At 42.7% G+C, this 24,457-nt stretch overlaps 1 protein-coding gene across 6 annotated transcripts in view; it reads left to right on the top strand.

The window, feature by feature from the left end:
• MB21D2 (Mab-21 domain containing 2) overlaps positions 1 to 24,457 on the top strand; it is a 105,598-nt gene that overhangs the window by 70,723 nt on the left and 10,418 nt on the right. The window contains exon 2 of one of the 6 annotated variants that reach the window (XM_060099298.1): positions 8,358 to 8,483. The exons of the other annotated variants lie outside the window; for them this stretch is intronic. The gene's annotated coding sequence lies outside the window, so the exon portion shown is untranslated. The remainder of the gene's footprint in view (positions 1 to 8,357; positions 8,484 to 24,457) is intronic. 6 annotated transcript variants of the gene reach the window in all.

Raw genomic sequence — 24,457 nt, 5'->3', positions numbered from 1 at the left:
TGAGCCTGCGTGTCTGGAGCCTGTGCTCCGCAAAAGGAGAGGCCACAACAGTGAGAGGCCCGCGTACCGCAAAAAAAAAAAAAAAAAAAAAAAAAAAAAATTAGTCGAGTGAGGCTTCCTGCACTAGGGATATAGCAGTGAATGGCAGCAACAAATACATGTTTCTACTCTCAGGGAGTTTAGTGGGAAAGCTGGACCTTCATAAAATAGTTTCACTTTTGAAAGTATAATTGCAGGCTGGGATACATTCTCCACAGGAAAGAAGCATGATTCGAGGAGGTATGGGAGCAGATACTGAAGGAGCCTGCCCCAGGCTGGAAGGTTTTTCCCTGAGGACCTGATTCTGGATTGAGAAATGATGGATGAGGGAGAGACTAACTAAATTGGAAAGTCCAAGAAGTGGTGGCAGAAGACAGGGATCTGACAAATAGGTCAGAGGTCGTGTAATAGGTCCCGTAAAGGAGAATCAATGGGTTGGGAATGAGAAAATTTGGATTTTTGTCTGTCTTGTTTCCTTTTTTTGGTGTAACTCTGGGAAAGATGGGTTCTTTGGGCCTAATGTCCTTATTTGCATAATGACTGAATTTGTATCAGAGAATCTGAGGGACCTCAGAGTCCCTGAACTAGATTCTTTCATTCATACAAATTGACCGAGCACCTGATGTGTACCGGGTTAATCTGATTGGTCCTGCAGTTCAAAGAGGAATTAACTAGGATCACTGACCTCAAGCAACTTGGTCCAGCAGCGGAGACAAATAGATAAGGCAATCCATTGTGTTGCCATGTTGTGAGTGTCACAGGAAGACAGATGAGAATGGGATTAACCCTGATGGGAGGAGAGGGGCAGGTGGGAAGACTTCACAGAGTAAAAGGACCTTTGACCGAAAAAACAGGGTGAAGTCAGCTTGGGTAGGCAGATGGTATGAGGAAATTCGTGGAGATTGGAAATATTTATTGGAACATCAATGAGTTAACACTATTCCATACTCTATATCGATAACTTAGTCACGTCCTTTTGAGCCTCTACGTGCACCTCAGACTCCAAGGTTGGTTATGAAAATCCTTGCCCTGAGTCTCCTTGCTCCATAAGGCTGGGGAAGAGTAGAAGCAATTTCCATGTTCTGTCTTGGTATCCCATCTGTCAGAAAATGCCCTTTACACAGCAGGGTTGTGGTGACTTAATTATTGTTTGGGAGATATTTAGACATTCAGGTCAAGGATGAAATTCTGCTGTAAAACTGAAAGCACATGAGTAAAATGTTGGAAAATGAAGTGGAAGATTTTTGTGTGTGTTTTGTTCTTATAGGGAAAGATTTTAAATGGCCTGACTGCTGCCATAGTTGGATCAGATTGTCAGAAAATTATGTTATGCACCAGAGTAAACAAGAAGAGGCTTTTGAGGAGGTGCTCTAAAATTATTTTCTGTTTTTTTGCATAAGTATTTGGCTTGAATAGGAAATCAACATTCCTTGCCAAGATGGGGTTAGCATTCCTATGATGTTTTAAAAGCTGGCCAAGGGAATGGCATGAGAGGAGACAACCCATGTAACTCAGCGAAGAGTTGCTAGACATTGGGTTGTGGTCATTAAGTCTAAATGTGATTAGAAACAGAACAAAACAAAACAAACAGTATTCATTTTAAAATCTGTTTCTTGCCTACTTCCCAAAAGACTTGTGAGTATTAAGAAAAAACACATGACTAAAACATGACCATTAAAATACACAACAAACTCAAAACCTCCCAAGAAGCTTTGTGCAGCAGCAACTATGTTTTTGCCCCAAAATATTAATTATTTCTAATGTTATTATCATTTGGGGGGCATGGATTTTAGGTGAAAGATTCCTGGCAGTCTAAGCAAAAAAGGAAAATATGGTTGCTTAGCAACTCTTGTTGACTGATAAAAAAGGAAACAGGTCACAAACTACTATGTATAAAATAAATAAGTGACAAGGGTATATTGTACAGTGCAGGGAATATAGATAATATTTTATAATTATAAATGGAGATTAACCTTTAAAATTGTGAATCACTATGTTGTATACCTGAAACTTATATAATATTGTATCTCAGCTATACCTTAATTTTTAAAAAAGGAAACAAATCAGCCTGTTAGGAGATACATTCTTTAATATATCTCCTCTAATATTATGCAGATCTTTACACTATAAGCATTGAATAGTATAATTTTCCATGACTTCAGTACACTTTCTAGTGATGGCAAATGCCTTTGTAGACAGTTTGTTTGTTTTTACATTGACCTTCAGTAAAATCTTATACCAGATCGAAGGCCTTTTTTATATGGGGACATAGCTAAGGCATTCCAGACTTATACTTTCCTATTATGCTTTGATGCAAGGAGAAATATTAATAAGGGATGGGTATTATCTTGTTTTGATCAGTGTTTTAAATCTTGTGTGTTCATAAGAACTGCCTGGGGCCCTTGGTAAAATATAGATTCCAATGCTCACTCCAGATTTACTGAATCAAAGTCTCTAGCAAGGGGCCTGGGTGTATATTTAACAAATGCACTGAGTCATTTCTTATGCTCCAGCAAGTTTAGGGAGCACTGCCATAGACGGTTTTCCTTAACTATTTTTCCCTCTCAGTTGGGCTTTGTAGCAGTCATTTTGAGCATAAATTGTGAAAGGAGCCCGAGGCAAGAGCATTAAAAGTGAAATGATGAAGCCCAGCAGAGCCAGTTTAATTAGCTGGTCTGGAACCGTAGTGTCATTTCCCTTTCTCAGGCAGTGGTGCTTCAGAATGCCGCCCATCACTTCCCGCCTTCTCATCTGCTGTGCCATTGATGCTTTTACCATCTCCATGTGGCAGGCAGAACGAACATCATACTGTATTTCATCAATTTTAAGATGCACATCTTCCCACAATTTTACATCTCTAAAATTTGTGTGCATTTGAGGACCTAAGATGTACTAATTGGATGACATCTTGTTTTCCTGTCTTAGTGATATATAAAGTAATGGTGCATCTGTATGTTCAAAGGGGTTGAAGATTGGATGAACTGTGATTGTTCCTTTTGTAGATGAGGCATCTGAGGCATGAAGAAGGTGATGTGAGTGTGGAAAACCACTCCTAGTAGAGGGGGAGCCCCGTCTCAGACCCAGCTCTCTGTCCTTGTACTAGTTGTCACTGAATAAGCAATACTGCAAAATTCAGTGGCTTAAAACGGCATTAAACATTGATTTGCTCACACGGTTTCTTGGGATCAGGCATTTGGGGGTGGCTTAGTTGGGTGGTCCTGGCTTAGGGTCTCTCATGAAGTAGCAGGTAAGGCGTTGACTGGATCTGCAGTCACCTGAAAGCTTGGCTGGGCCTGGAGGTGCCACCTACAAGTTGGCTTGTTCCCGTGACTGGCAGTTGGTGCTGGGAGGCCCCAATTTATCCCCATGTGGGCCTCTCCACCAGGTCTTGAAAGAGGCCCCCACATAGTGATGGGCTTTCCACCCACCTCCCCTCCCCACACCAGCAAGTGATCCAAAGGACCAAGCCAGGAAAATGTTGCGGTGCCTGTTATGACCTTGCCCCGGAAGTCTCGTGCTCTCACTTCTACACATATGATTTGCCACACAGACCAACCCTGACTCCGTGTTCGCGTGAACTACACAAGGGCATGAATATCAGACATTGAGGGTCTTTGAGGCTGGCTGTTTCCTTCGCACCACATTACCTTTACAACATAGTTTTGTCCCGATCTGCTTGGCCATCTTATATGCTTAGGTCAGGCTCTTGGAAAACTCTTTGGGGTTTATACCCCATTCTAGCACTTCTGAAACTTTAATGTGCCTACACATACTTGGGGTCCCCTGCTTCAGTAGGTCTAGAGTCTGGTCTGAGACTCTGCATTCTAATGAACATTCTAATATAATGCCCTTGCTCCTGGTCCATGAACCACACTCATAGTAGGAAAGTGAACTGAGCCAGGCAGGCCTCCAGTGGCCTTCTGTAGGGCTGCCCTGCAACCAGAACTCCTCTCTCCTCAAGGGGTACTTGCCCCCTCCTCTTATTTTGGCCGAGAGACTAATGGTTTGGGGGAAGGAACTAGGGAAACCAGACCACTTCACTAAGTTGGTTAAGGGAAAGAGAGGCATGAAGTCGATAAGAGCCCAGGCATTACTAGGTAGACAGCTTGCTGCAGCTGTGTGCCTCTTCACAGTGAAGGTCAGGTTTCAGAGAGCAACAGCTGGGTGCTCAAAACAGCAAGGCAGTTAGCTTGCAGGGGGGTGGGGGGGGGTGGGATGAAACACAAACAGTGCTTAAAATGAAACGTGTTGTTGCATTACTCAGAGCTCAGATGCCCATCAGTGGAATCCCCGTCCTCCTTTCTTGCCTCTCTCCTCTCTCCCTGTTTAACACACACGTGCGCGTGCGCGCACACACACACACATTAGCATTTAGGAAACCTTTGGACCTACGGTATATTTCCCTGAATAAAATGGAAGTTAGAGCTGCAGCAATCCCATAAATGCTGCCACACTTTAAGCTGCTTGGCTGAGATCTAGAATGCTGGCCCCGGCACTCTGCCTTTTTCCTTGCCGATGGCAAAACTTCTGTCCTGTGTCTTTCTACACATCAGTTAAAAGGAACACATTAGACTCTAAGCTCAACAAGAGAGGAACTCTTTCTTTTGTTCATTTCTCTCTCTCTCTCTCTCGCTGTATGTACGTATTTAATACATACACGTATACACACGTGTATACATTATAAATAAGGAGAAGAATAAATACACCAACATAATGCGTGGAGAGAGGGAACTCTTGAACCGTTTGAATCTATCGGGAAAACATGGTGAGGCCTCTGTAGTGGAACACAGGGCACTCCAGTTTCACATTCTAGTTGTTGTTGGGGACTTTTGGAAGGGGGTCAAGTTTATCACCTACCATTTCTTTATCAGCCACGCCAGTCTATAACTGTAGAAGCTAAAAATTGCTATTTACCGGGCACTTACTGTGGGTTGAGCACACATAATTACATCATTTAATCTTCCAACAACCTGCGCAGGAGCTCATGATCACCTCCAGTTTGCAGAAGAGGAAATCAAGCCTGTGAAAGTATTTACCATACACAGCTAGTAGGTGGTAGTTTTGCAGGCCGTCTCAGACCGATTTCAGCCTAAAGCCGGTGTTTAGTGTCCACTGTCACAGAACAAGATGTCCAGAGAAGGAAAAAAGAGAATGATAGCGCTATCAGACCCGGAAGGGCTCCCAACACTGAGTCCGTGCACTTACTTTGCATCTGTCCTTGGTGCTGTGAAGGCTACTGAGATACATTTCATGGGACCTCTGCCCTGGAAGAGTCGATATATTCATGGAACATTGATAGGAATCGCAGTCATCTGAGGCTACCTATTAAATAGCAACCAGTCCATATACATGGCTGGTGGGAATGCACAATGGCACAGCCACTTTGGGAAACAGTGAGACACTTTATAAGAAAGTTAAACACACACCTCACACATAACAAACGGCACAGCTATCATACACCTAAGTATTTACCTAAGAGAAATGGAATTTATGTTAACAGAAAGGCATACAGTTTTATTCATATTAGCAAAAACTAGACACAACCCAACTGTGCATTACCTGGTGAGTAGATAAACAAAGTGCATCATATCCATACAGGGAAATACTGCTCAAGAATAAGTAGAAGCCAGCTATTGATTTGGTGAATTCAACAACATGAATGAATATTAAAAGTTCCATGCTGGGCTTCCCCGGTGGCGCAGTGGTTGAGAGTCTGCCTGCCGATGCAGGGGACACGGGTTCGTGCCCCGGTCCGGGAAGATCCCACATGCCGCGGAGCGGCTGGGCCTGTGAACCATGGCCGCTGGGCCTGCGCGTCCAGAGCCTGTGCTCCACAACGGGAGAGGCCACGGCAGTGAGAGGCCCGCGTACCGCAAAAAAAAAAAAAAAAAAAAAAAAGTTCCATGCTAAGTAAAAGAAGCCAGCCATGAAAGGCTATATACTTTGTCACCTATGTGCCCTTCAGGAAATGGTAAAACTATAGGGATAGAAATCGGATCTGAGATTGCCTGGGGCTTGGAAAGGGGATTGACTGCAAAAGGGCATGAGGACATTTTGGGGGGTGATGGAAGTCTTCTGTGTCTTAATTGTGGCTATAGTTATCAAACTGTATACCTTTGTCAGACTCATCAAACTGTATCTGTCAAAGGGGTGAGTTTTATTGTAGATAAGTTATACCTCAATAGACTTGACTTTAAAAAATACATCATTCGGTCCAAACCCACCATTTTCCAGGTGGGGAAACAGGCCCCAGATGAGGGGGATGACTTGGTACAGTTATGAGTTGGGAATACAGGTTTCTCGGCACCAGTCCTGAGGCAAAAGCAAGCTGGAACCTTGGCCTCCTGTCTCGGTCCATGGCACATTCCAGGGAGGACTGGAGCACTGATCCTCAGCTCTGAATGCAGCTCCATGGGTGGCTTTCTAAAAACTCACACTCCACTGTGCCGCTCATCAGGCTGTTGACCTGCAGTTTGGCTAGAGGTCTCCTCATTAGAGAATAAAGTAAATTAGCATTCAGCCAGAACGAAAGCACATAAAGCTCCAATGATGAACTTCTGTGTACATATTCCATTGACTCTGTTGGGAAGAAAAGGCCTCAGTGTAGTACCATTAATTTATTCGGAAGAGTGCCTTGCAAGGCTTTGTCATCCAGTCTAGAAAGAACAAAATATCCCAGAGATTCACACCAACATCTTGTTGCAGAAAGCCGGTGAGATTTGGAGTGAGCCAGACCTGGTTTTAGTTCCTAAATTTCTTACTTCCTCACTTTGTGCCCTTGAGTAACCACTTCTCTGTCTGCAAAATAGTAATCCTAATACCTACCTCTTATAGTTTCTTCAAGGTTTAGGTAGGAGATTGGGAAATTAAGCACCTAGCCCGGCTATGATAGACTTCAGCGCGCAGCCAGCCGTGGGCTTGTGCTTGACACACATTAACTATCATCCCACCCATTGTGGAAATGATCAAGCCCAGGGTAAGTAATCTGTCAGCCATTGTACCACCTGGCCAGAACCACTGGGCTATGTGTAGACTTCAGTAAATGGTTATGGATCTGAGTCAAGTCCTATTTATAAAATAATTGATTATAGAGTTTGGAAAGGAGTGGAATTTTGCTTCTTAATTTGAGAGAAAGCCTTACTTTAACTTTTTTTGCTTTTTAAGAAAGAATGGGAAACCACTGAAAACAAAATTAGGGCTCTGAGTGAGTGCCCAACTCCCAGTTGAAGGGAGGGTATTTTTCCCACTCAGACTCCTCTATCTTTGCCCAGAAAAAAATACCCCAACCACTCAAGAGACCTTGAGCTATTTAGGGCCCAGGGAGACTTCCCTCCCACCCCTCAGCAGGGCGGCTCTCTGGGGACATTCTCTGTAATCACAAATCATTTTGCCTTCTAAGATTGAGTCTGCTTTAACACTAATGGAAATAGGGTCAACTAGGCTTAGGGTTGACTTTTCTTAAACTTAATTGTTTTTCCTCTTTTACAATTGTACTAATATACCAAGTAAGTTTTTCATCTTTACTTGAAAATATGTCTCATTCTGTCACACAGCCAGATTTACAAAACACCAACTAGTTTTAATAACCCAAGACAACTGGTAAAATACCAACTGGCAAACTTACCAAAGACAGTAGAATTTTTCTTTTTTTGTTTTAATTTTTATTGGAGTAGAGTTGATTTACACTGTTGTGTTTCAGGTGTGCAGCAAAGTGAATCAGTTATACACATGCACATATCCACTCTTTTTCAGATTCTTTTCCCATAGAGGTCATTACAGAGTATTGAGTAGAGTTCCCCGTGTTATATAGCAGGTTCTTACACGCTGTCTGTTTAAATTCCTCCATTATATGCTTCATGTGTGTGGACTCAATTTTCCTTTCCCGACTACTGTCCTCCAGTATGAAGTGGTCAGTTACAGGCTCTAGTGCATTCTCTCAAGCACAGTAACAACAATGGTTTAGGTGCCAGAGATTTCTCCGCTGCTCAGGGCAGAATTATCCTCTTGGGTAGTTAGGAGCCTGAGGACTAGAAAGACTGAAGTCAAGGCTAATGGTCAAAGTGGGACAGTCTCCCAACACCAGCTCGGAGCTGTTTCCACTAGCCCACACCACATTCCCTTTGTGTAGGTTATTTAATAAATTCATTTCACAACCCGTAGAGCACAGTAGGAAACAATGCAATTACTGAACCATAGGAACACAGCTGCCAACATCTTGTTGATTCAGAATTGTCCAAACACTTCCATGTGTGGGCGGGACTGATGCAATTTGCTGGTTCAACAGTTGACATTGATAAATTGGAGTTTCGTTTCCTCAGCCTTCTGTTGGAGGTGCTAATGAGCATGAAAAGCTGGAGAAACACAGGCGGGAGAGGAAGAGAGAATCTTGCCTGATCTACATACTAAGTAATTGAGCCTGGATGATGTAGACTTGACACTGCCAGGTAATAGATGGACACTTTTGAAGGCACTAATAGAAGCCAGATAAAATTAGCACTGTGAACATTTTAATTAAGTTCTGCTTGCAGATTGTGTGGGCTGGTATCTTCCTTCATTAGAGAGAATGTTTGCTTTTCCTAATATTCTTTCATATGTTTTCTGAAATATTCTTTTATAGTTCATGCAGCACTAAGCCAAGATTACTTGGCTTCTGGAAGATGAGGAGGTTGGGCCAGATGATCTCTGAGGTCTTTTCTACACTCCATGTTTTTACTTCCTTGGCAAGAGAATTTGTCTGAAATGAATTGTATTCCTCACACATACATTCATCCAGGCCTCTGTTCTCCCCATTCATTGTTTCCATTCATCCAGTAAGCACTTGGATGCTTTCTCTGTGCCGCTTACTGTGCTAGGCACTAGAAGTAAAGAAGGGAACAGGCCACAACGCCACCAGGTCCCTACACCCAGGAGCTGACATTCTCATTGGGAGCTAGGTAAGTAAGTAGAGTGTATCAAGGATATGCCTGGGGCAACACATGGCAGCAACTAGTCGGAATCAAGGAGGGCTGCTCAGAGGATGTAATATTTTAAGTTGCTCCTTGAAATAAGGTGGAGACTGGGGGGAAGAAGAGTGTTTGGATGGACTTTGCTCTGTGTACCTCCCAGGACTTTTTGCCCTAAAGGTCATTTGGCTATCTGTGGGATGTCCTTCCAGTGGAAGTATTTCTGTTAATGCTTCGGCATAGGCGTCAATGATTACTTCCATGACTTTTATATTTTCTCAACTGCTTAATCTTAATTTTATTCAGAAAAAAATTGATTTGAATAAAATGGGTTGGCAAAAGTACTGAACTTTTGAAATTAACCTTTTACGTATACATATGTGAAGTCCAAACCAGCCATGAGTAATCTTTTTCCTATCCTTTCAGCTGTCAGCCAGGAGAGTACACTTATCTTGGAGAGATGCATTTTGTTAAGCCGTGATCACAACCCAGTTAGGAATCCTCCAGCTACAAGTCATTTTAGAGATTATCAGACATTTATTGACTCAATGTTTTTAAAGCAAATTGGATTCATTTTTGTATGGCATTAGTCAAAATTAAATCTGTTCTAAACAGAATTTCTTTGCAGGTAATCCTGATTTTTAAAAAGAATGTTAAATGTGTTTGGTTAAAGTTACCTATGAATAGAGAACTCAGGATATTCAGTGTGAAAGTAATGTTTTAAAAAATGCCAATTTAACTTTGAACAAATACTATAGTAGCTTCTAAATGTGTCAAAAACAACTTCTATCATATTATTATATTCTATCATAGCTGTTTGGTAGAAACCAGAGAAATCAAATGTGAACTGATTATTGGCATTAGTGTGATGGCCAGGCTGTCCTGTAAAGGATTTAGGTTTGTATATTTATAGCCCATCTCAGCAACTCTGTGTGGTCATACTTAACTCTTATACCAGAGTGTCAGTGCTGATCCAAGAATTAGGAGACCTTGACCCGCTCCAGGCTCTGACACTCACTAGCTTTGTGGGTTTTAAGTACTTGTAGTCCTGCTTTGGCGTCCTTGTCCATAAGTGTTCTCATCCCTACAATGAAGTGGTGAGACTAGATGCTCTAAGGATCCTGGTACTTTTGAGATGGATGAATGTGAGTGATGAATGCTTCCTTCCCATTTGCAGGCAGAGAAGCAAAGCCATGAAAGAGAAAATGATCCCCTCGTGGCTGTGGGGAGCGTCACTGGCTCAATAAGAATAGGTCAGCATGCTCCCTTTTAATCACCCTGATAGCACTTACTTGATATTGGATTTTATGGTTCACAAAGCCCAGTGATTTGCATTTGGTCTTACGTTTGTGGGATAACTTCTAGGTGGATATTTAAAGGGCACGAGAGTAATAAAGTTAGTTGGCAAGATCTTGTTTTAATAGTGAATTCTATCCCACCATGCCTATCAAAATGGGTGTCTGAAATGAACTAATATTACTTTTTTTTTTTTTTACTGAATCTTATTTCGAGGAGAAACGAATAATTAAAATGAAACAGTAAGAGTTACTCTCCAGGGTATCACAGGTTCTCCTCTTCAACCACATTTAGAAACAACTTCCTGTAGGAGTGAAGTATTTAAGCAGATTCCCCCACTCCCCATTGCCTTTGGATTGATTCTGTTAAGCTTGTTTGTGCTCATGTAATTAGCTTCTGTGACTTGCTGTGAATAATGTCTCTTGGTAGCCTCACATTTAGGAATGTGATGAATATATATTTGTTTGTTTGGAATCAGATCACATATTTCCATGTAAAAACACCCCAAATAATGCCTGGGTTCATTGGTGCCATTTTAACTCAGTCATCAGCTGAGCCCTAGTACTTGTCTTCTTAGCGTGGGTTGGGGGTAGGAGTCCGTGTAGTAGGAAGGAAGAGCAGTTTTGAAACCGGCACATCATTTCCTTGGCCCAGCCTCTGGAGGCCTCCCTGTCTCTGACTTCTGTCCTCAGGACCTTCCAGCACAAATCACAGTCCACTGAATCAAAGCTCCCATCCCAGCCAGGCAGGTGGTCTCCACTGTGGTGAGAATGTCTCACTTCTATTGAACACATTTATACTAAGGAGGAAATGGTAATTAGCACCTTAACTTCCAAGAAGCAATTTCCATTTTCTTTTTTCAATTGTGAAAATGAACCTGATGGGTAGAATTTCAGGCAAGAGGAGAGGGAAAAGACAGAAAATCCAGGCCTGAAAATCTGTCTCCAGGTTCAATTCTCCCCAGATTTCCCAGCTTCTTTCATTTCTTCACCCCTAGTATTAGAAAGCTTTAGTCCCTTTGCCATCTCCCTGGAGCTGTGAGAAGGAGCTTAAGAAAAGGGGGAAACGGGATGTGGCTAGTCGTTCCCACTGACCTGTGTGAGATGTTTGTAAGTCAACTGTCTTCTTCTTTATATATATATATATATATATATATATATATATATATATATATAATATATGTTGGTGACACTGCTTGGCATGCAGGGATCCCAATTCCCTGACCAGGGATCGGACCCGTGCCCCCTGCCTGCAGTGGAAGAGCAGAGTCCTAACCACTGGGCCGCCAGGGAATTCCCAAGTTAACTGTCTTCTGAATCAGACACCTGGGTTCAAAGGTCAGATCCACAGACTATGTAACTTTGGGTAATTATTTAACCTCAGAATCTCCCTTTCTTCATACCACTCAGGGGCAGCGTAAAGGTGAACAGTAATACATTAAAAATCCTTGGCTCAAAGTAGATGCTCAATAAATGGGCTATGTTATTAAGAGGCTAGGAGTGGTTGGATGATGGCATGAGCAATATCTGGAAGACAGCAGCATCAAGAAGAATTTTCATATCAGTGACATGGACATTGTTATTTCAAGGAGGCATAATGTCGGACTCTTCTGTGTGTGTGTTTGAAATAGATTTCTGGGAATGGAAAACAGGTGGTGAGGCTGCAATGTAGGTACCCCAGGGGTGGTACCTCCAGATGTGTGCAGGTGCGGCCAGCTGAGCTGCTCCCGCAGGGAGGGGGATGGGCCTTTGCAGTGACAGCCCGGGGAGGGGGTGTGCGGGGGCCAGGATGCTGGGGAAGCTTTCAGACACAAGCTGAGCAGTCACCGAGGCATGCGTGCTTTCATCTGCAATCACTTGTTGTCTGTCTGAGGCGAGAATCAATACCAGAAGGAGAAGGCGACGAATCATTCATCGCTCAGAGACTGGCTGTAGATCCAGTGCCCGTTGTTTTCTTTCTAACCGCTTTAAAGAAACTTCCACGCACGTCCTTTCCCTGAGACATGGAGCCTCACCACTGGACGCGGAGAGGTCCTTGGAAAGATCTGAAACGAACTTTTGTGTTGTTAGACATTACTCTCTCGGGGGGAATTAAAGATAGATGTATTCTGTCCCATTCTGCTTCAGTTATATCAGCACTCGTCATATTTCGCTTTCTTTTTTCGCATCTGTTCCTTACTACTCATGACGTTTAGAGAAACAACCCATACGAAAGGTCTGTATTTGCCTCTGCGTGTGTCTGTGGGGCATGTGCTTTACACCCATTGCACCCATTACACCCATTTGCTTGCTATATAAACTCACTCTTAAAACATCTCCCCCTCCTTCCCTCGGCTCAGAAACACACTCTTCTCAGTCAGGAAGAGCATTAAAGAGCATCCTGTCCAACCAGCTCTCTTGGTGGCAAGGAGCCGGCCTCTCTTAGGGAGCACAAGGACTGGGCCCTGGGGGTCCTGCTCGGGTTCGGAGCTACTTCGGATCCACCTTCTCCCTAGGGCATTAGCTGGAGGGTCTGCCCTCCAGGCTCCTGCACCTCTGCCAGCCCCCAACCTGCCTTGCAATGTCTGGAAAGGGGTAGAGAGAGTCAAATGAGCGAGTAAAGTGGGCATAAAGTGAAGTCTTTTTAGAGTCTTTTTGGAATGATTAGAGCAGGGAATTGGGGGGACCCCCCCACCAATCCCACAACAGATTCTGTGTAGAGTAGATCTTTTGTAAGCAACTGATTTATTTTTCTGCTGAAGGCCAGCCTCAGGCAGAATTGGGAAATAGCCAGCTTGATAGGATGCAGTGATTTTCAACCCTTTTTATTCCTCCCTTTTAAAACTGTAGGACTCTTACTTCAGATAGAAGCATCAGAGGAAGCCCAATATGTAAAACAGATAAAAGTGGTTCTAGCGGGGGCGGGAGGCCCATCTGGCGCAGGCGCAGTCTCCCTTACCCTTCACACGCCCTCACCCTCCACTCGCTACAGGACCTGAGAGGAGCACTCTGCCCTTGGCACTCAGTTTGGAAACCACCATAGCAGTGAAAAGCCCACGGGGCTCAGGCAACCCTGTGTGAGTCACCACAGCAAAACCCTTAACCACTGAGTCTGACTCTTTTCTTGTAAATTGAGGGTAGAATGTCAGACTGAAAGATTTTGCATATAAGTAGTGAGATAACATATACTTGGTTCGTAGCAGACACTCAGGAAACAACAGGGCTTGTGGGGAAAACGGTTAGGAGCAGATCCCTCCAAGCCTATTTGAGCTTGTAACCAGGAAATTAACAAAAGCAGTAGCAGTACTGAACAAAAAAAGACAGACTACTCTAATACAGGAGTTTACCGTTGAAAAAAGGTTGAAAGTGGCTTCATGAAAAGGGTTTTAGGGGGGAAGAAAAGGGGGTAAAGTTGTTGAATTGTGGAGACAAAGATGAAATGCACTAAAATCATACAAAAGCATTTCCATGACAGATCACATGCCAATTTGAGTCTCGAAGAATTTGAGTGTCATTTGTTCTGTGGGTTGATGCATTCTGCTGTGTTTGAGCATGTTTTGTTTGATGGCTATTCCTTGGTTGTACAAAATATTAACATTCTTGGAAAATTGCATATGAACTAACACTACTTTTACTGTGCTGACGTAATTTCTCTATTTGCAGTCCAAACTAGTTCATATTATAAAGACATTCTGTATCAGGATGGACTGTTTCTAGATCTCAGTAGCCTAACCCCCAGGACTCAGGGGGGACACGGGTGAGTCCGCAAAAAACTTATCTTGTGTGAGGCTTGGGAATGAATTCAGATAGCTGTAATACAAGTCACCTCATAAATCTCATAAAATATCAGGTTAATCAAAAAGATCGTACAAAGAAAGAAAGGAAATAACATGTGTGAACGTGGGGGGTTAGGAGGCAGAAGCTTTTAGATGGAGTTGGCCGGATTTCAACAGGCAAGGATGGAGGGTCAAAAGGAGAGAATGAGCAAAGGCTTGGGAGCTGGAAAGCAAGGACATAGTTAGGGGACCAGTAGAGTTTGGGGGATCCACTTTGGGGCTGGAGCCACTGAGGAAGATAAGGGAGCAGTAAGACCCATGTTGAAATGGAAGTTGGCCTCAGAATGTGGGAGGCCCTTTTTAAAAAAATTAATTATTATTATTATTTTTTGCGGTACGCAGGCCTCTCACTGTTGTGGCCTCTCCCATTGCGGAGCACAGGCTCCGGACGTGCAGGCTCAGCGGCCATGGCTCACGGGCCCAGCCGCTCCGCGGCATGTGGTATCTTCCCGGACCGGGGCACAAACCCGTGTCCCCTGTATCGGCAGGCGGACTCTCAACCACTGCGCCACCAGGGAAGCCCAATTAATTATGTTTATCAATATTTTTTGGCTGTGCCTCATGTCATGTGGGACCTTAGTTCCCTGACCAGGGATTGAACCCATGCCCCCTGCAGTGGAAGCACCAAGTCTTAACCACTGGACTGCCAGGGAAGTCCCCTGGGAGGCCTTGGCTACAGGGATGGTGGCCACCCTATAGGATTTGGAGCAGGTGAGTGATGCAATCAGATCTGACCTTGAAGGAGCTCCTTTTGGCAACTTATGCTGGGTGGTGGTGAAGGGGAGTGGAGTCCAGTTAAGAGGGGTTGCAGTTGTCCTTGTGAGAGACATGAGGGCTTAAGTTCAACTGTGACAATGACATACAGTGGCAATAGGATGTATGGGAAGGGCATGACACAGCAGACATTTTAGAGACAGAATCTCAAGCGTTTGTCAACTGAATGGATGGCGTAGGGCTCTGGTGATCTAATGATGACAAATGTACTGTTTCAGTCGTGATAGCCAATACGGAGCTTGGTTTTGGAATGTTTGAGAGCTCAGGCTGAGGGCTGGCAGGGCTATGGCACACCTGGGTTCTGGGACTGGTCTACACTGAAGTGTGGGCCAAGGTTGTGGCCCTTAGGTTACTGCTGGGTGATCCATGCAGACAGAATAAAAGAACTTGCCCTCAGCTCTGGGAGGGGAGATGGTGTTCCCTAGATTGAGACCTGCCCGAGCCCCAATCACTGCTCATGTTCTGATCCTAGGACCATAGCATTTTCACATTCGAAAGACCTTAAGGATCATCTTATCTCTAAACCTCTTGCTAGATGGAAAACTATGACCCATGAGGGTTAAGTGTGTGTCCAGGATAAGTCAGAGGCAGAACCATACTAGAACCCAGGACTGTCACTTTCCAGTCTTTTAAGGAAATCTTTTAAGTAATGGCTGTGTATTAGAGTTCTCCAAAGAAACAGAACCAGCAGGATATAAAAGGAGATTTATTATGAAGAATCGACTCATGCAATTATGGAGGCTGAGAATTGTCACTATCTGCCGATTGCAAGCTGGAGACCAGGAAAGTTGGTGCTATAATTCAGTCTGAGTCTGAAGGCCTGGAGGGGAGTCAGTGGTGTAAATCCCAGTCTGAGGGTGGGACGAGATGAGATGAGATGTGCCAGCTCAAGGAGTGAGGAAGGAAAAAGAGGGTGAATCCTTCCTTCCTGCACCTTTTTGTTTTGTTCAGGCCCTTGACAGATCAGATGATGCCCACCCACACTGGGGAGGGCCATCTACCTTACTGAGTCTACCAATTCAAATGCTAATCTCATCTGGAAACACCCTGCAGACACCCCCCCAGATTTCAGCATCCCCTGATGTAGTCAAGTTGGCATCTCAGGTGAACTCTCATAGGCTGTTAGAATTGTTGATCCGTTACTTTGTTCCTCCAGAGTAGTTTCTAATTTTTCAAAGTTTTAATTTACCCATTTCTTCTTTTTACCCATTTCTCTCATTTGATCTCATCAGTAGACAGACATTGTTCCTCTTTCCAGGTAAGCAAATTGGGCATGACAGGTAATGAACCTTCCTCACCACACAGTGAATTAATGGAAGATCAGGATTAGAGCCTAGATTCCTTAAACTGATTCCATTTTCTTTCCTGTAATTGGATTGTAAATTTTGTGATGGTGCTAAACCAGTTCTAAAAGAGTAATCCTGGACCAGCATCAGCATCAACTGGGAACTTGTTAGAAATGCACATTCCCAGGTCTTCCACCAGAACCACTGAATCAGAAACTCTGGTGGCCGAGGCCCAACAATCTGTGTTTTAATAATTTCTCCAGATGATTATTCTGCATGCTCATTAGAGAACCACTGTAGTTACAAGACAGAATCTATTCAGTATCAAGGATTTCACTACATTTTGTTCATATACCAAATTCCCAGAGAACAAAAAAGATGGTATTAAGCTAAAACTGACCATAAAAATCAGTACGTCTGTCTTTTCTTGTTCCTCCCATTTCCCTCTCTGCATCACTCCTACCAACCAGGTACTTTGCACTGACTTTTCATTAAAAATGCTTTCTGTCCCCTACAAAGCTGGCAGAGTTGTCATGAGCTTTGATTCATTCAACCCACATTACTTGACAAACGTGGGGAAACTAAAATCAAAAGAAGAAAACAAGAAGGGAGGGAGGGAGGGAGGGAGATGGTTGAACAGATAGGCAAATACTGGAACATTTCCTTAAAAAAAAAAAAAATCACATGCCCAAACAGCAAGGTAAAAGCCAGTAATATTAATTGACCCAGAGAAGTGTGAACAGAATGCTATTTTAAAAAGAAAATTACAATTTCTCAGCATCTGCAAAGTTCCAGAAATTGTATTGGGGGCTTTATGTAACTGTTTCAGGCAAGTCTCATAATAGCCTTGTGAAAGAGGTAGTATTATCCTCATTTTTTTTTTAATGGGGAAACTAAAGTTTCAAAATGTTCAGTACACTTACCCAAATGTCACAAAGGTAATAAATCATGAAGCTAGGGTTCATATTCAAGCTTTTCTATATCCTAAAATTATGATCTCCCCATCACATCATCCACATTATCTCTTAGGGTATCTTCCTTTTCCATATGCCTTCTTTACCTTAAAGCTGTGGAAATTTATCAGTGAATGTATGACATCCATCCCACTATTTCAAAAGAATTGCTGCAAGCAGCACGCGGACACTGGGGATTCACTGATAAGAAACACTGTATCTGAAACCCAAATCCATTTCGGACTCACTTAGAAAGCATATCAGTAAAATCAGGTATGAATTTTAAAAATTTATATCCAACCTTCAGGCCTTTCTCCAGTCCTTTGGCTTGGAGCCAGTCTGAAACCTTAAAGAAAAAGGAAGGCACGACCTCTAGTGGAAACATGGAAAATGTCCTATGGTTTTGCTCGAGGGTTTCTCCCCAAACCACCCTTCCCCCCTTTTAAAATGAATTTATGGAATTTTTCATCTGAAAGGTACTCTCATGACAAGACTTGGGTCAGTGCACAAATGTCATTTTCGTAACGACCTTAAAATGAGATTTCTCCATCTCACAGTCACATCACACTTGGGTTTGAGTCCTTAAATGACCTCTCTCAAGTTGGCACTACTTTTCAAAAGAATGCTTCTCATTTAGTCTTTTTCCCGCTTCACTAGAAAACCTAATCTCACTGGATTTTTGGAAGGGACACAGTATGCATATGGGTGTCTGTATTAAGTCTACCGTGTCTAAATTCACCTCCCGGGCAGTTGATAGCTTTGGAGATTGTACACTTCTGTCTAAACGGTGTGATCTTTGATTTCAAGGACTGAGCTGTGATTGTGCCCATAGCCACAGGTGTATGGCTGGGCTGCTGAGTCATACCCCTTGACCCACATACGTGCTCCCGAGTGAGGGTGGTGCTTGGGCAAAGTACCCTTAAGGATTTCGGTCGATTCCACAGTTGCTTTGTCCAAGCTTAAGATTGAACAGAAGACAAAAATCAGCCACTGTCTGATGGGTAGAGGGAGTTAGAGGGGTTGAAAAAATAATTGGCAGGAATCTAACAAAAATATCTTTTTCATTCAAAGCAAACTGAATAACTTGGAGGTTGGAGAGGTCAATGAGTTCCCCAGGTGTGAGGCATGAGAGATGTCTCGTCTTTCCTGAATCTCAATTACTGACATGTTTCCAAAAGTCCCACCAAAGTTGTATCTCTCCTGATTTGAAGGGTGGTTAATCTCAGCTCTTGAAGATTTTAAAGTATCACTGGTCCAGTGAACCCCTTCCTCTAACCAGACAGCTCTGCCTTTTCTTGAGTCCATGTAATAAAACTTCCTGCTTTGAAATTGAGGGAGGGAGCAGGCAGTCTCCATTTTTAAAAGCATTTAAAGATTTGCTAGTTTAAAACACATATGTCTCCTTAGAGATTATGCTTCAGTCCTTCTGGTGTGGGATGGGGGGACCCATATTTTCCCACCGTTTGGTTAGTGACCCCGGCATGGAGTGGAGAGAGCCCTTGACTGAGGGTCAGGACTTTGCGTTTGCTTCTCAGTACCTGTGCCAGGTCCTGTGCTGTGTCACCCTTGCCCTTTGGGCCTTAGCAACATGTTCTGTCCCATGACAGGTGGAGTACAGAACTTTGGAATTCATTTCTGGCCCCAATAATCTATGATTCATCCCATTCTTTGTGCAGGGTACACACAAGTTCAGCTTCATCCCCTGGAGTCCAAGAGTTACCGAATTGGCAACTGATTGAAACAACTCCTCCAACAGTATAAAGCTAAAAAACAAAAAACAAAACCAAACCCCTTTATATCTTTCTTAGCCACCATTTTAGTTTACAGTCTCTGGCTAGAATATCGAATTTCCCTTTTCATCCTCATACCACTGACTCTTGCTCTAGTTTTTGATGGTTGGAGGAAAAGTAGGCGAAAGAAGCCATTTTCAAAGTATCACTTGCGCTTGTCAGCATGAAGAGACTCCCTTTTTGACTTTCTCTTTGACTTTTTTTTATTGTGCCAGCCTGGATTTAAAAACACTGCAACAAATTGACCCTCTTTCAAGTGATCTACTCATGCTTTTAAACTGCAAATTTCAACCTCCTGCACAGGGCTTTTTGACTAGTTGTTTTTTAAGTCTGAATTCTTTTTTTTTTTTTTTTTTTTTTTTTGCGGTATGCGGGCCTCTCACTGTTGTGGCCTCTCCCGTTGCGGAGCACAGGCTCCGGATGCACAGGCTCAGCGGCCATGGCTCACAGGCCCAGCTGCTCCGCGGCATATGGGATCCTCCCGGACCGGGGCACGAACCCGTGTCCCCTGCATCGGCAGGCGGACTCTCAACCACTGCGCCACCAGGGAGGCCCAGTCTGAATTCTTTTGATGTGAACATTTTCACGCTCAAACAATAAAGTATGGTTTCATCCAGTCATTGAAAGTAATTATCAGGTAGACAATTGTGGCTCAGAAGTAGATTCTGCTCTTTATTAGTGTGTCAGGCTGTCAGTACTTTTTTCCAGGTCTGTTTTCCTTGGAAATATTTATTTGATCCCCTCGTCCTTCCTTAAATTTTAGGTACGGGTGTAATTGTACTAATCTGAACTTTTGTATGGAATGTTCCAGCTTTATACAGTGGAAAAACTTTTAAGGCTTGTTAACTGAGATGTTATTTTTTGAAGTAGCAGATATTTAGGATGTTACTACTTTGTTCTTTGGAAACTTGATTTGAGGGTATTAGTACAATGAAATAACATTTTTTTCAAGTTAAATGAAGATAAGACAATATAGACAAGGGGGTCATTGCTACTAATAGGTGTTATAACAATATGTGGAAAATTAATTACTAATTTTAGGTATCTCATTATTTGAAACTTAAAGACGAATTATTTTCTAGGAATGATGTGTGCTTGTTTAGCAGGTGTGGTTAAGGAAAGAGGGGCATTTTGTCAGTAACCCAGTCAGTCTAGGCGAAACTCAGACCTCTAGGTTTATCGTCCGTAGATTGCCCCTGGCAGAGCAAGCTTTACATTTTCAGCCCTTTCTTTCTCCTTCTGCAAACTCTGTAAGAAACAAATTGATAACCTGGTAAAGAACTCAAATAACACCCCCTTCCTTCTTTCAAAATAATTGTATGTGATCAGACTAGTTTTTAATCTTGTTCAGGCCAAAGAACTCTGTGGATATTTTGTACACTTATCTTGGCTAGTCACTTAGCTGTCAAGAGCCAGCTTCCACACCTGTACAATGAGAAGAACTCTAGTGTTCTTCACGGCATTATTGCTAGGAACAAATGAGAAAAGGATCTGGGAACTGCAAAGCATCATACAAAGTAAGGCAGTGTTTATTTGGATTATTTATTGATTGAAGCCAGGTTTAAAAAAATCAATTCCATCTTGGCTCCTGAAATCTTTGAGTGTGTTATTTATAGTCAGAATGAAACAGTTTTGCAGAAAGAGTGGTGCCTTGAACCTCATACCATCAAAAACTGTTTACTCTGCCTTCTCTCTCCCTTATTCCTGGCACCTGAAGCTTTATTCATGTTTTGTTTTGTTTTGTTTTGATCTCAGCTGCCACCGATGAGAGCTGAAACTCTACTTTGCAACAAGGTCTTCAATATACTCTTAAGAATTGTTTGCCAACCATGTTGCCTGCCCAGACAAAGCATCTTTCAGCCTGGGCTCCACGTAGGTGGAGCACATCAGCTCCTGAATAACCAGATTTCCTCTGGGAGACCAAAAGACAAGGTTTTGAGTCGCTGAGGGCAAATAGGCCCCGGAGTGGTGCTTTAATATAGTCTTATCGAGTCTTAGCCCTTTGCTAAGCCTGTTTCCCTAGAGCTTGCTTTGGAGGATTTTATGACTTTGGTTCCAAAAACTCTTAGTAAATGAATGGAGTATGGGCGCCACCTCCTGGCAGTTATTGGGAATTGCTTTATAAGATGGAATCCGTTTATTTACCTGGTCTGTTCTCGGGCATCAAAGGAAAAATGCACTGTTATAATCTTTTTTAAAAATCAGATATTAGACTATGATTTTAGCTCACACTGTAATTATATAGTAGCTTTTAAAAAATCTCTGGCTAAGGTTGTTGGCTGCAAATTGGTGCTTTGGAAAATGTCCTAGAGTTAAATTATTCTCAGAGGACAAGAGGAGATGCCTTTAAGTAGTTACCATGTTTATAGTCAGCTTATTAACAGGCTCCTAGTTTCTCCCTTCCATCTCTTCTGAGTATGTAATAGGAGTCCCTTGGTTGCAGATATAGTGGCTCTGGGGTCTCTCATCATGTCAGGAAGTAACAGTGTCAGACTGACAGTGTCAATCCAAGTATATCACTCTGAAAATTTTCACCCTTGAAGATTCCAGTAAACCCTTGATGTGGTAGCTCACCTGGGAGGTGATTGTGAGAAGCACGAGGGAGGGAGTAGATCAGTTGAGATGGAGAAGGGAGAAAAGGCAATTAAGGGACTGTTCATGAGCAGATTCATCTTGTGGGACCCTCTGGGAAGTTGTGTAGAACTCAGAATTGTCCCACCAGAGTCTGGGGAAGCGGGGCACTTGTCTGCTGATTCCTGCCCTCCCCTGCTGTTGGATTAAAGTAAGTTCTCCTGCATGAACTCCCCTGCACTTCCCAGTGGTGCCAGAGCAGAGATGACCCTCAGGCCAAAGAGCAGAATCATTGGCCTTAAGGAGGGAAGTTGCCATCTCACAGGAAACCGCCTGCCGTGGCTGCAGGTGCAGGGCATCAACAGCCTGTCCTACACATACACACACTCATATATTCGCGCATATTAGGAAAAAGGTAAAATCAGTGAAGTCAATAATAGTAATAATAAGTAATCATCTTAAATCTTCTTTAGATATGAAAATGGTGGTTACAGTTTTAAAAGGTTTTGTCAGTCAGACAAACATTTTGAAGTGTTTTATGGGTGAAATGGTATAATATCTGGGCTTTGCTTTAAAGAACTACAGCCAAAAGTGTGTGAATAAATGAAACAAGCATGGCAAGCATAATTGTTGAAGCTGAGCAGTGGGTACATGGTGATTCATTATACTGTTAGCTCTACATTTCTGTATGTTTGAACATTTCCAAAGTAAACTAATTTTAAGACAGGACTTTTGCTAGCCAATGAAGTTTTAAAATCCTTTAGCTGGGTCTTTATATAAATTGCAACCATTTTTGAGCTAATGTAGCAACTTTGAGTGTGTCGTGTAGACCACAGCTACAGTACACTGTGGAGTCCCTTTTTAATCAACAGTGACATAGTTTCTCAGGCTGCTGAGTCACAACGGGCATGTCTCTTATTGAGACTCAGGATAACAGTTAGGTTGTTTAGATTTGATTTGGGTTTGGGTTGCTTTTTTTTTTTTTTTTTTTTTTTTTTTTAGAGAAGGCACAGAATTCGTCATGTTTCTTTCCCCGTGGCTTAGTGTGCCTGAGCTGAGTTTTGCACAGAGGAAAAAAGTGACGGTGGTAGATACTGCTGTGTCCACAGATGAAAAAGATTTAGAACTCAGTAACAGCTTCTGGCTTTGTGGTTAGTATTTCCCTTGGTAATGATGTCCTCAGCCACTCCCAGTCTAGTAGTAAAAACTTAGGGGATAGGACTTTAAAATTTAGGCTTTGCTGTTGGATTAAAGTAAGCAAATTAAACTATGCATCTGAATATATAGGAACATTTTCAGAGTTTGTCATGGGGGACTGAAAGAATTCCAAGGATGCCCTTGGAACTAAAATACTTGTGGAATGCTCTTTCAGAATTGTCTGAGTTAAGTATGCAGCACACATACGTGCATGCACACATGGCTGTGTGTCGCAGCACTAGATACTCACTTTTTTTAAAAATAAAAAGTCATCTATAATCTTGTCTTTCCCTATAATCCTTGACCCATTTTGCTTATAATGCTTCATTTCCCAGGGATGGCTAAAATGAGCTTTTAATCTGCTTTAAAAATCATTTTACTCCAAAATAGAATTTGTTTTATTTTTGGACAGAGAAATAAGCTTCCACTAACTGTTTCTTACAGTGTTTCATGTGGCAGTTTTAAAGGTCCAAAGATATTAAATTATTTATCCTCTCAGGAGAGCCCATTTAATGCTGGAAAGCATCACTGGGATAGTGAAAAGAGTATGGAATGAACCTGAATTTTCATCCCATTTCCGTTTTTATGGCCATGAATGATTTATTCGACTGTTATTTTTCTTGATTTCCTCATCTGTAAAATGGGGATAGGATGATCTACTTCCAAGTGCCAAGAGGATAGAAAGAAATGACACAGATGAGACATTCAGCCTATGCCTCAATGCATAGTAGAGCCAATCAATGTTTGTACCCTTCTCGGAGAGCCCTTGATATGAGATGTACATACTTTGAAAGTGTGCTTTGTAAAGTCAGTCCTTCTTTTGTTCTGATGTGTGTTATTGCTACTACTGTGATCTCTTCTTTTAAAATCGGTGGAGTTGGTTGGAGGATTGTGATAGCAGCTGGGTTGCAGGTTAGAAACAACAGAGTAAAACAGATGAGAGAGAAGACCTAAAGTCCGTTTCTCCTTTACCAGGACAACTCATCACATATTTGAAGATAGATCTCACGGTCTTCTTGAATTTTTCATTCTCCAGGCGAAACAATTTGCAGTCCTCCTCATCCTCTTCTATGTTTTGGCTAGGACCTTTATTCACTTCGTTCAGAGTTATTATCTCAGCTTATAATTATATGTTCATTAGTGTGTGCTTATTTGGTTAGTCTGGGAGTTGTTCATACTGCTTATCAAATATTTCTGGCTCTCTGCTTTCCCAGCATGAGGTAGAACTGCAGTTTCTTCCCTGGGGTTGGGTGGGACTAGTTTTGGCCAGTGATGTGTGAATGAAAATGACATATGTCCTTCCCAGGCCAAGGCATTTAGCTGCCGAAAAGAGATCCCCCAGGGCTTCCTTTTCCTCCAGTAGAGGGCCTGTGAGTTTCTAGATGAGGGGTACTGTAGCCACTTGGGTCCTGGATGAAGGAAAGAAGAGCGCTAGCCAGCAACCTCCGATGGTCACGTTGCCTCCTGACTTCGTTGTTTGAAGTCACTGAGGTTTTAGGTTTGTTACTCAGCATAATCACATCTCTCCTGATTGATACAAATGTAACTGATACAAATGTAACTGGCTTTCTCGCTCCACATAAGGACCATGCAGCGGAGACAGTGTGTTTCTTTTCACTGTTGTGTCTTCACTATCTGGCATAGTACTGGCTCCGAGGAGGCACTGATACTTATGGGTCACATGCATGAATAAGTCAAACCCAAGTTTTGAATCCCACCACCATCCTTGCAATTTCCTAGACTTGGCCTCCTTTATTATTCCTCTTCTAAAATCTAGATCCTCCCCACCACCCAT

Source organism: Mesoplodon densirostris, chromosome 5, assembly GCF_025265405.1.
Source record: "Mesoplodon densirostris isolate mMesDen1 chromosome 5, mMesDen1 primary haplotype, whole genome shotgun sequence".
Lineage (NCBI taxonomy): Eukaryota > Metazoa > Chordata > Mammalia > Artiodactyla > Ziphiidae > Mesoplodon > Mesoplodon densirostris.
Note: the sequence above shows the minus strand (reverse complement) of the source record. Positions and strands in the feature narration are given on the sequence as shown.